Raw genomic sequence first — 12,471 nt, 5'->3', positions numbered from 1 at the left:
AGACACATGCGCTGAACTAAGGTTGGGTCATACTTCAGTCCGGATTCTGACTCCTGGGAAGCAAACAGCACTTTCTGCTTCAGATCTAAAACTCGCATGAGGAAACTCTGGGGGCTTTCTTTGCTGTTTTGTGCTTCTGCAGCTAACTGTTTGTAAAGTTCAGTGGCACTTTTTTCTTGGAAGTGTGAGCGCAGGATACGTCTCAGTGTAGAGAGTGTCAAGTGAGGTCTTCCTTCCAAATAGCTGCGTAACTGTGAGCCGGGGGAAATAGATCTAAGTACAGCATCTACTATCTCTATTTCAGGATAATGTGGTTCAGCCTTCTAAAGAGAGCAAGGTTGCTAAGCCAGTTTCTGTTCGACAAGTTCGCCAATTTGCCCGCACAGAAATTTTGCTATCAGGACTTTAGGACGGCAGGTGGAGGAGCACGCACCTGCATATCAACGGTTCTGCAGTGGAAATGGTCAGCTGCTTCAGGTTCCTCGGGGTCAACATCAGCAACGACCTCACCTGGTCTGCTCACACAGACAAGGTGGTCAAAGCGGCCCGGAAGCGCCTCTTCTTCCTGAGGAGACTGAAGAAGTTTGGCATGGATTCAGTCATCCTCACCAATTTCTACAGATGCACAACAGAAAGCATCCTGACTGTGTGCATCACAGTGTGGTATGGGAGCTGCACAGCCAAGGACCGCAAGGCCCTACGTCGTGTGGTCAGGACTGCGGAGTTCATCATCGGTAGGGAGTTCCCAGCCCTGCAGGACACATACCACACACGATGCCTCAGGAAGACTGGCAGGATCCTAAAGGACTACCATCATCCAGCCTTCAGCCTGTTCACCCCGCTGCCTTCTGGAAGGCGGTACCGTAGTATCCGGTCTCGCACACAGAGACTGGAGAACAGTTTCTTCCCGAGAGCCATCAGGCTGCTCAATGGACACTGACACACGATCGACACTTTTGCACTCGACACTTTACACTCGTCACTTTACATACACTGTCACTTTCAGCCTTGTACTTACACTTACACTTTCTATTGCACTACCTGCTTTCACTACCTGCTACTCCCATTTGTCTGTAGTTTAGTTATTATGTGTATTATATGTTAGTATTATGTTCAGAGTTCTTGTACAGTGTGTATGTCATGTTATATTATGTTCGGCTATGATAGTTGTTGTGTGGTGCCTTGTCCTAAGAATTTCAGTGCCCAGTCTGACCCTGTGTCATTCGGTGTATCTGACAATAAAAGACTTGACTTGACTTGACTTGAGAGCAGTGAGAATGAATCAAAACAGTAAAGACGCGTGCTGTAACGATGAGTTCTAAGACACTATATCCCGACTTAGAACAATATACATCTTTTATTTGCATATATGCCGCTCTCAAAACAAACCAAAGTGATACCACGACAGAAGTGCCTTACATTTTCTTAAACAATATTTCAAATGGCCATCAGAGGGCGACTCCTCTAGTGCAACTGCATAGAAGTCTATAAGAAAATGGAATGAATTATACTCGATTTAATACCTCATTGAGCATTTTAACTGGAGTATATGTTCTCAATCTCTAGTTTCGAGTGTCTTCTCATGACAGCATGATGTTCGTTTAGTATATTATTGTCTAGTGCAGATTGAAAAAGATGATAAAGCAGGGTATGATTTATGGTGTGTTTACCTTGTGTTTGCTACCACTGTGTTGTCTGGTCAGGGAGTTGTTCTTGTTTTCTTCCAAGAACTTCAGCCCTTTCACAGTGTGTTGTCAGTTCATGCAAGTTAATGTGTTGTTGTCAGTGTTTGGTTGTACTTCGCTCTAACCTTCTGTGCCACTTTTGGTTTCCAAAAGATGAGATGGCTACAGCCAATAGATGACTTCACTGTGACTGCATCCACCTTTTCTATACAGTCAATGCTTAAAACTAAAGGAAACTGCTGAGTTGGCTGTAAATGTCAATAAACAACTTTTTTAACAATACACACAGTAATTTGATCTACTGTTAGATCTGTCTGATCAGAGTGATGTTACCTAAATAAAAACACAATTTAAACAACCAACTAATTGTTATAAAGCTTAGATTTACAATATACATCATTTATTTGAACATTTGCATTTACATTTGAGGTTGTATTTACGAAGCATACAACACTCAACAATAGTTCAGTTCAATGGTTTTGGTAAGCAGCACTTTTTAAATTCATCAGTGGGAACTGGTTTGGAACCACGCAGTAGAACCATCTAATCACTGACTGTAATTAAAACATTGCCTTGAACTGATTCCTTGAACTGAATCATCAAAGCAATTGGTGCCTTGATGTTTATGTAAATGTATTCAGTAAATTACGATTCAGCAACAATAAATCTCCAGCAATGCCATGATACAGCGTACACACAATGTGGCGCTTGACACTGCCCACTGGAGATCTAAAAACATGGCCAGCTCTCTGAAATTGTAGGATTCAGCTGCCAAGTCCATCCGTAAAATCAAACTGCAGGTTGCTGTTGCGCCAAGAGATTCTACTGAGGGCATACATACCATAGACAGAAGTGATCTTTTGAAATCTCCATTTTTAGTATTACATCAAACAGTACACCCAATGGCCCTTACATTGACACGTTCTCCTTCCTTGTTTTTGGTTTAGCAAACTGGCTTATGAAGTCCTGGAAAAAACTGAAAGAAAGAAGTCCCTCAGCAGCCCAGACTCAGCGGGCATCAAAGCGAGTGCCAACAGCATTTTATTACTGTTGGATGTTCTTGTTTAATATTTTATTTGTTTCATATGAAATTGACCTCTCTCCCTCTCGTCTTGATACAGGTACACAGCCTAGTAATTGAAGCATTTCCAACATTTGAATTTCTCTTTCTTGAGTATTTTGGGAAAAGGCGTAGTCATCGAGGACATGTGGAGGGTGAATGGACATATTTAGAAATGCTTCTCAAAAGCTGTGAGGAGAAGAGAAACAGCATAACATGGTTATTCTATCCATGCAATGTGTTTCAGCAGGTTGCTAACAGGGGGAAAGATACACTGACTAATCGTTTTTTTAATCCTGAAGGATATCCGATTCTGAATATGTAATTTTAGTGGGAAAGCGGATATGTAGATACAAAACTAACTGTTCCTCACTAATTAAATTAAAGTGCATATTGAATGCTTTGGGGTAAGTATAATTAAAGGAGTACAATGTATTTAAAGTCATGCAAATTAAATAAGTACAAGTAAACCAAATAAATGAATGTATTGATCTAAATCCTCATTTGTTTGTGCATAACATTCTGCTTATAGTGTGATCCAAAGGTTCCTGTACCTTGTAAAACTGGGAACTTTAAGCTAATAACATTTATTATACACAGGAAGTAACGCAGTATGTTCCTCAGTGATCAACAGTGTTAACGGCTCCTTATGGCGAGAATGAGAAACACTATCGGCCTCAAGCTTCGTTGCATAGAAAGTGCCGACGCGGCTGCGAACAATGTTTCACTGTTTTTGTGTTTCATAACAAGAACAACACCAATGCCCCTTTATCCATTTCCTGTCTATTCTTTTATACAAATTTAAGAGTCTTCTTATTCCTTGAACTCATGCGCTTGCTTCGTCACGGCTGACTCATTCAATTATCCGACTCACCAAGCCGCTCAGTCTCCTACTGTGCTCTGGGCTGCATGTGGGACAATTTCTACACACAATACATACTGTATATATGCATGCCTCTATATATACTGTGTGTCTATATATATATATATATACTGTATGTCTGTGTATATATATATATATATATATATATATTGACCAAGTTCATCCTCCTTCGGTCTCGTGTTGATTTTGAAAAACAAGGCAGCTGTCCTTTTAGCCAAAAATAGAGTAATGTGACGGTTGAAATGCCCGCCACACGCTGCTGTACCACACACATGCATGCACAATTAAATGAACAGGATTGCACATACAAAGACACAAGGACACACAACCTGCGATGTCATTTTTTAGAATGGCATCAAGCTGTTGTGCTTGTCATTTCTCCGAGTGTCGAACTGGAGGTGAGCCGTTTGGTGGAAGTCATCATTATGGACGCTCCATTCACGAAGAGGGACCTACGGATGTCTAAAGATGTCTTGAATTCAAAACAGTTTCAAGCCTTTAATGCGAGAGCATCAAGCTACTTTTCTGTCTTTGTTGATATGATGATCAAAGTATTGGATATTAGACAGGCTTCTAATCTGTCTCAGCACATTGGACCCAAACTGAGTTATAGCTTTGTAGCACAGCAGCACTGTGTGAAAAGGATAGCAGCTTTTATAGTGTCCTTCAGGTAGGTATCTTTTTATCGTCATGGACAAACTGTGGCTGATGAATGACACCAATGCTATGCAATCCAGTGTGTGGATGTTAACTTGAATGCACCAACTGAGAAAGATTACATATTTCAAGACTGGAAGGACCACATAGCGCATTGCCTTAGATTCACACAAGACGTCGAAGCTTAAAACAACGAACCAACTCATCGCTTTTTTAACAAGTTATACAGGCACACAAAAGCATATTCATGCATAAATAAGTAATGCTTTGATTGTATTTTTCTGCAAACTTCACTTTCAAGAGTTTTATTTTATTTTATTAATTCTCACCCTCCATAAGGATGATATAGGAGCAAGGGATTGGCCCGATGAAACAAGATATTGTCTGCCACTCTTTTTAATGAACATGAGCAGGTACACACAGAAAGTCCCCCGATCTGACAGTATTCTCCTTGAATGGCCTGAGAGGGCCCAGGGACACCATTACCCTAACTGATGAGGGCTATTTCTCATTCCCGGCCAGCCACTTCACAGCCATTAGTTTGTGCGTTATCGACCTGTGGAGAGGTCTTTGTGCTCACGGGGAAACACCTGCAGGTCAAACCATCCCACCTCCCCATCCCCTCCACAGTCCTCTCTAACCCTCATCAGCAGGCATGAGATCAGGGAGAGAGAATAAGAGCAGTGGTTCTAGCATGGGAGATGGAGCGACAAAAGAGAAAGCGAGTAAATGTATGTGTGCAATGTAATATATGGAGCGTGGGTGTGAATAGATGTACTGTATGCATTGTAAGGCAATTGCAAGAATAAGATGGCAATACAACTTAACCTCTGCTTTTTAATGGGGGATTCTTTTTTTCTAGTTCACCTTTTAGAAAAATTATAGAGACTTCTGTCAAACACAACGTTATTTTAGTTATATTTCATATTTTATAGTTTCTAGCACAATTAATTTAATTACACCTTTAAAGGATAATAAGACCATTAAGCTGTCTGGATACAATCCGACTCGCCTACCTCTTCTGTTGCTATCAGCCTCAAGCTCATTTGTTCCTACTGAAGACATGAGTCACTCTCATTTTTCTTTTAAAAAAGGCAAAATATTCTCCAAAAGCAAACCAGTTAAATGGGAACCAATGTTGTATTTGTGAGGAGCTATTTTTAGCCGAGGATGTTGTTATCGAGTGGGTTTTTATGGCAAGAGGAGGATACAAAATGCGAGATTCAAAATGAACTATGTTGCTTATGTTTATGGTAGACTGTACAACAGCATGACTCATTGATGTGTTTTTTAAATATATTTTGGACATTAATAGAGGTCACGGTTGGTTCTGGTCTTTTAATAAATCCAATGACAAATATCACACAAGACTTCGCCTTTCAATGACTCGTTTCCTTTTGGATTTGACACAAATTGGTCTAGTCCAATTTAAGTGCCAACATTAATTACCATTAATCACATAGTCAGCATGGATATGTAGAATTTCTGAACCCTTATTCTTTTATTAATTTAATTAATTGTTGTACCAAACGCTTTTCTTCTTCTTTTCTTTTTTACATCTTCACGCATCAGCTGAGGCAAACTGTTGAGGCTGAGGGGGTTACTAGCTGTCATTTAACATAAGTTGCCCTCTGTACACACACTCAACTAGACTCCTCTGGTGTGGCCTCATCTCCTTCTCCACTGTCATTCCAACTGACAAGTGACCTAAAAACTCACCTTGGAACTGCTCACATCGCCCTGTTTAGACGAGTGCCAGGCAGGCCACCCAGTGCTCACACACGCCTGACAGGAGACACTGGGCACAAGTTTCAAGAGCCCCGAGCTGTTTGTCTTAGCAACCCCTGGGACGATAGGTTCAAGTTCTCTTCAGCTAAGTCGATTGACAGAGGGCTGTGGTTAATCTGGTGACTGATGAATCTTCTCAGCCACTGGACGCAGCAGCATCAATGGATGGCTCACAGAAGAAAGCATGTCATTTAAAGTGAGAGGCCTCAGACCTGCAAACGCCTTCTATTTTCTGCTCAAAAGGTGCATTAAATATAATTAAACATGAAATGAACGTTAGGCTTTTTCATTGGCTGATCATCGTTACAGCAGCGACCCCGTGAACGTTCACATAACTTCAAAGCCAAAGCTAACTGCTTTGAAGTGAAAGAGCCGTATGTGCGTGTGTGTGCGTGCGTGTGTGCGCTGTCCTCGGTTCAGGCATCCAGAGGAAGGGTATAGTCTTTCAGTCAACCACCACTGAACCGTTATTAAGCTTTTATTCACCCACATCATGATTTTGTTCTCAGACACATGAATTAATCGGAACTGTACACATCTCCACCTGTCTTGTTCTACTTAGCACCAACAGGAGCAAAGACACGTGTTCACCCTTGTTACAGGCCGAGTATCTATTCTCTGTGCGAGCAGATCAAAGCATTAATGCTAGACAGCTCGGAGACCTGAATGAAATGATAATCCTATTAAGATTCCAGGCATGTCGAGTGGCTCGCTAATGGCTGGCGCTACGGGTTGGATGGGAGTCATCTTATTTAGGGAGATCGAACGGAAAGCATTCATCATAGCATTGATATCATCACACATTATGTGAACAGGTGCATATATTTTTCATAAGGTTGACATTGTAGGGAGATGCAAGTGTGGCGCCACATAAATCAAACTGACAATACAATGGACCTGGAATGGATCAGGGGAAGACAGAGAGGATGCAAGAAGTAGCAGTCTCTCTCTCTCTCTCTCTCTCTCACACACACACACACACACACACACACACAGTCTCTTTTCTTAGCTAAATGCAAATGTTACGCTTCTTTCATGGTTTCTTTTATCAAGTATTTAATTAGTCTATTTTATTTCATAAATCAATGACGGAAGAATCTTCCACTGGTCCATGACAACCACCAAGTTCTTGTTTCAGGGAAATCCAAGTTGCATAACGTCATGGTGGGAAAGAAAATAAATGATACATTTGAAATGTTACCAAGGTAAAAATGAAAATGCATATAATATAATAGAATTTTTGCTGAAAGTACTAAATTATACTTTTTGAAAGTAATGGAAGTAGCTGATAGCCTTTTATCTAATGCGCACAAAGGCTACCGCACTGACATCTTAGTTCCTGGATGTCATGAAAGCCTCTATATTTTCTGATAGAACTTCGACAAAAGGCCAGACAAACCAGGCTCCGCTCACGTCTTGCTGGAAAAGCATTACCTCAAATCTTTACCCCCAACTATATACATATAAGTTGTAGCCGTTAAATTTTAAAGGGACATTTAAAATGAATTAACTTCAATAACAACGGTAGAGCTTGGAGAAATCTGAATCAGGCATTTCAAACTAATTAGTCCTTATTTTGTATAATTTATCCAAGAGAGGTAAGAGGTTATCTTTAATTATTCAATGAATGTCTTACACGTTGAAAAAATAGGAGCTGCTAAACCTGTCGAATGAGGGCTATCCATTAATTTACCTCAGGTCTGTAAATAAACAATCTATTGAAGTAAAAACTGCATCCACACCCAAGGTGTACGGTGGTTGATCCTCTGTCACTTCATCATAATTACATATCAGCAGCATAGCTTGTGCTATCAAAATTATATTACATATGTTTCTTTTGTATTTTCAACTTTGCCAAACCCCTAAAATATGTTCAGCTTTTGAACCAACCACTCTCAATAGATTTCAAGTCAAGGACACTTATTGTGGACATTTTTATCCAGTGCTGTGCTGTTGTACATTTCCAAGAACAATCTATATCATTCACTGTCTTTGGCCAGAGAACAATGATTTATATAAAGAACAGGGGGGGGGGGAGAAAATAGATGGCATTTTATTTCCTGCAGGGAGAGAGAGAGAGAGAGAGAGAGAGAGTGCAAGATGGAGAGAGCATGGAGTACAGTATGTCTTCTGTCTCCTATTCCGTGGAAAACACTTTTGGTGCAGGGGTCATTATTTAGTCTTGTGATCTGGATAGCCAGTACTGCAGAAGCCTAATGAAAAGTGCCTTAAACCCTTTCACCATGTGTCATTTTTTGTTAGGCAATTTGATGGATGGTCCATTTTACAGCCTATTTCATCTACTTTGCTGTTCTAAACTGTATTTTCAGGGTGCTTTTACTTGAAACATCCATTTTTGTGTGACATGGTTATTCATCAGGGAGGAGGCTCAAATGCACCAAGGCTTTCAGGAAGGTGGGGAGAGAGGCACAGACTTCCCCGCACCCCAATCCTATCTTCCTCACTCTGGCAGTGTCATCTCGTCCTCCTAAAAACTCTTAAAATATGTGGATACGTACTTATAGCAGTAAACCGTATTTGACTCCGGCAGAGGTAATCTAACATTCAACATTCCTAACCTTGCTGATGACAAACCAGGGAGGCATTATGAGACTGACGAACAACAAGTACTCAGCATTTGTCAATTGTTGACAGAAAAAAAAACAGGGAGATGGAAAATTATCAGCCATGCCATCTCTCTCCCGATTCAATCACAGCAGCCCGGCAGACAGGCTTACTTATTGTTCATAAGCTAGTCCCCCTCACGTTGTGACACTGTGAGGGGAGGGCTGGGTAATGAGCAGACCCACGGGGGGACACAGCTCGTCAGCCAGTCGGTCCTCCAGGTCACAAGGAGAAGGAGCATTAAAAACGAGCCCACAGACCTCGAGGGGGCTTTATATGGTTATAAGTTCTCATCTGTGTCCGGTTGTGAAAATTATGGCTGTAATTTAAATTCTGCCTGATAAATGGCATCTACAGTTTTTACTTGGGTGATTGCCTTCTATAAATCTCCTCAGATTAAACTGTGTACTCTATACTGATGGCACTTAAAAAGCAATCTCCTTCTCTCTGGGTGTAGTAGGTACAGTAGATTCAAAAGAGTCAAACTGGTGCTCACCTCACTGTATTTTATGCTGATTGACTTTTTTCTGAAAATCCCACTTCTGTCTCCATATATGCGATGAGATTCCAGCACAGGGTCCTCCGATGAGCTGCACTTGAGTAATCCTATGTGCTTTGAGGCCGAGTTGTCTCTTATGTGACTACTCGGCTCCACACAGAAACACACGCATCCGAAGCCACCAGTGCTCTCCCCGTAGAGCGGAATACTGTACCAGACTAGTGTCCTGCCCCATGGGGAGGTCGTGTCATCGAAGGCCACGGTTGACTCATCGCTCTGGGGTGTTCACACATCTGGACCCCCTCGCCCTGCCCCCTGCTGGTTCCCACAGGCTGAATAGCCCTTTCATAGTCCTTTGGACAGCACTGGGGTGCAGCAGCTGTGGACTACACATGTTGGTTTTTTATCCTACCCTGTCAGAAGAAGGTCAGGGTTCCACAACACCCACCTGACAGTCCCATACCAGGGACATGCCCACACGTTTCCGACAGTAAAGAAAATGTTGTATTGTTGAATATACGCACACTTAATAGCTGCAAAGATGTGCGGTATAGCCTTGTGTTTGGGGCACAGCCATGTCGACAAGGCTTAAAATGTTTCCCCCTGATCTGTTGCACGCACACACACACACACACACACACTCATGAAGACACACAAACACACACACACACTCACACACTCACCATTGTATTATTTTTCTCACTCTGATCCCAGTCGGTATCCGGACACTAAAGCACCACAGGGGAGATGTTGACCCTATTTGAGTAGCGTAACCCCAGACTGGCCGGCAAGCTGATTGAGCTGGGACTGAACACCCCCCTGTGTGCTTGGATCCTGGACTTCCTGACCGCCAGGCCACAGGTGGTCAGGGTGGGCAGACACACCTCCAAACCCCTCACCCTGAACACAGGATCCCCCCAGGGTTGCGTCCTCAGCCCCCTACTGTACTCCCTGTACACACATGACTGTGTGGCCAGGTTCAGCTCCAACATCATCAAGTTTGCGGATGACACAGTGGTGGTGGGCCTGATCTCAGACACATGCAAGGCCTACCTGGAGGAAGTTGCTGATCTGTCACTCTGGTGCCGGGACAACAGCCTCATCATGAATGTCACCAAAACTAAGGAGCTGATTGTGGACTTTAGGAGGGTACAACAACAGAGGACGTACTCACCACTGGGGATTAACGGGACTACTGTGGAGAGGGTGAGCGGGTATAAATACCTGGGAGTCCACATCACCGAGGATCTGACATGGTCAACAAACACAGACACTCTGGTGAGAAAGGCAAGGCAGCGCCTACCACCTCAGGCAGCTGAGGAAATTTAAAGTTTCCCAGAGGATCCTTCAGTCCTGCTACACGTGAGCTGTAGAGAGCGTCCTGACAGGAAGCATCACAGCCAGGTTGGGCAACTGCTCCTCTCAGGACAGGAAGGCTCAGAGAGTAGTGCGTTCGGCTGAACGCACTATTGCACTCCCACCCTGCAGGACTTGTACACCAGGAGGTGCAGAACCAGAGCCGCAGGATCATGAAGGATCCTCACCACCCCAACAACAGACTGTTTCAGCTGCTGCGGTCAGGCAGGCGCCCGTAGTCACGCTGCAAGAACAGAGAGACTGAGACGGAGTTTCTTTCCTCAGGCCATCAGGACTGTGAACTCCGACCTCACCAGGACCCCCACATAGACCCACACAACTGCCCCTCTTAGGCACACACACACACACACACACACACTTACTGTAAATATTGTGTTGTTTTTTATTGTAAATAGTGTGTACTTGTTGCCCTTGCACATTCCTGCTGAGCATTGCCACTTTCATTTCACTGCACACCCTGTGTGTGTATGTGACAAATAAAACATCTTGAATCTTGAATCTTGAATCTTGAATACTACTGCATCAGCAGAAAGCTTGCCACAAAGTAAATGTCCAGTAAAGCAAGTGGTTAAATTTTCAAAGCACTGCATCACTACAGTTAACAGCCTCGTGGCTGCAAGGGGGGGGGGGGCTCTGCAAACATGTTGAGAAGAAAGTGATGGAATCGAGATGTGAAGCAAGCTTCGAATACAAGGCTTTCTTTATTTTATGATCTAACGAAATAGAAAGGCACACTATTGATAAATAATTTTTGAATTTGTTGGAACTTTGTAAGATTTGTGAATGCGCTGCATGCCCGCTGTGCCTGACGGGCATCTGGAGAGGCATCATAAACAGGTACCAAGAGCACTTATTGTAACAGCAGCTGGCAGATTTAAAATGATGGATAATTTTAGATAGTCAAGCTCGTCTGGCCTGATACTTCAGAGGTATGAAGTGCATCTCGTTTGCAAAAGGGAAGAAAGAAAGAAAAGACGGATGGCAGACAGACAGACGGACGGAAATAAATAATTCTTCAATTCTTCAACAGTCTTTAGAAATCTTTGCTTAGAGGTTTTCGGCTGGATAAGGCCATGCATTGCTTCAGCACTACATGCAGTAAAAGGGTGTGGAAAAAGCACAAAGAGGGAACAAGTGAATATGAATCTTTAGTAAGTACTATGATACATTTCTTCCCATCTTCATCCAACTTCACACACACAGGTCAGCTCAAGAAGTATGAAGTAATTTATGTTTTCTCTCAAGCATAATGTCTTCTTATTGTCTTGGAAATTATGTGGACCTGGTCCAATATTCAAGTATGTAGTTACTTGACATGAGGAAAGTGAAGTGTGAAGACTCAATAAATGCTGACTGCACAAATACAGCTGACAATGCCTGCCTGTATATATGCCTGTTGCAACAGTACACTAGATGATGTTATATCAAATAATTAACCCTTTATTTAAGATGCTTTGGCATGGTGGATATACTATTGTATTTTAATATGATTTCCTCCACTGCAATGAATCATGGAGTCATATCACTGTCAATGTTTTAAAGGTGGCTTTGAAAATACACCTGGAGGAATCAGGTCAAAATACAATTTGCAGGCAGCCTGCATGCGTGTGAGCATAATGGAATATTGTCACTCAGACGGAGCAATATTGAAATTAATTAAATTTGTTACAGTGACAATTCGTACTTTGAAGGACTTACAGACCACGGCGCTAGTCCTAATGTGTATTGTTTGAGTGTAAATCAAAAAGAGACAAGTCTGCTTGGTTGGCGGTGCATTATGGTTTAAAGACTGAAATGTAGACTCTGTGACGTCCCTGCATGATTTTTCAGGAAACAACTATGGCTGCTACTGCTGATGTCACACTGAGTTCGCAGAATACAAACAAATCAACATAAT

The sequence above is a fragment of the Pseudoliparis swirei genome, chromosome 4, assembly GCF_029220125.1.
Source record: "Pseudoliparis swirei isolate HS2019 ecotype Mariana Trench chromosome 4, NWPU_hadal_v1, whole genome shotgun sequence".
Lineage (NCBI taxonomy): Eukaryota > Metazoa > Chordata > Actinopteri > Perciformes > Liparidae > Pseudoliparis > Pseudoliparis swirei.
The sequence above is the reverse complement of the archived record's forward strand: the minus strand, read 5'-3'. Positions refer to the sequence as shown.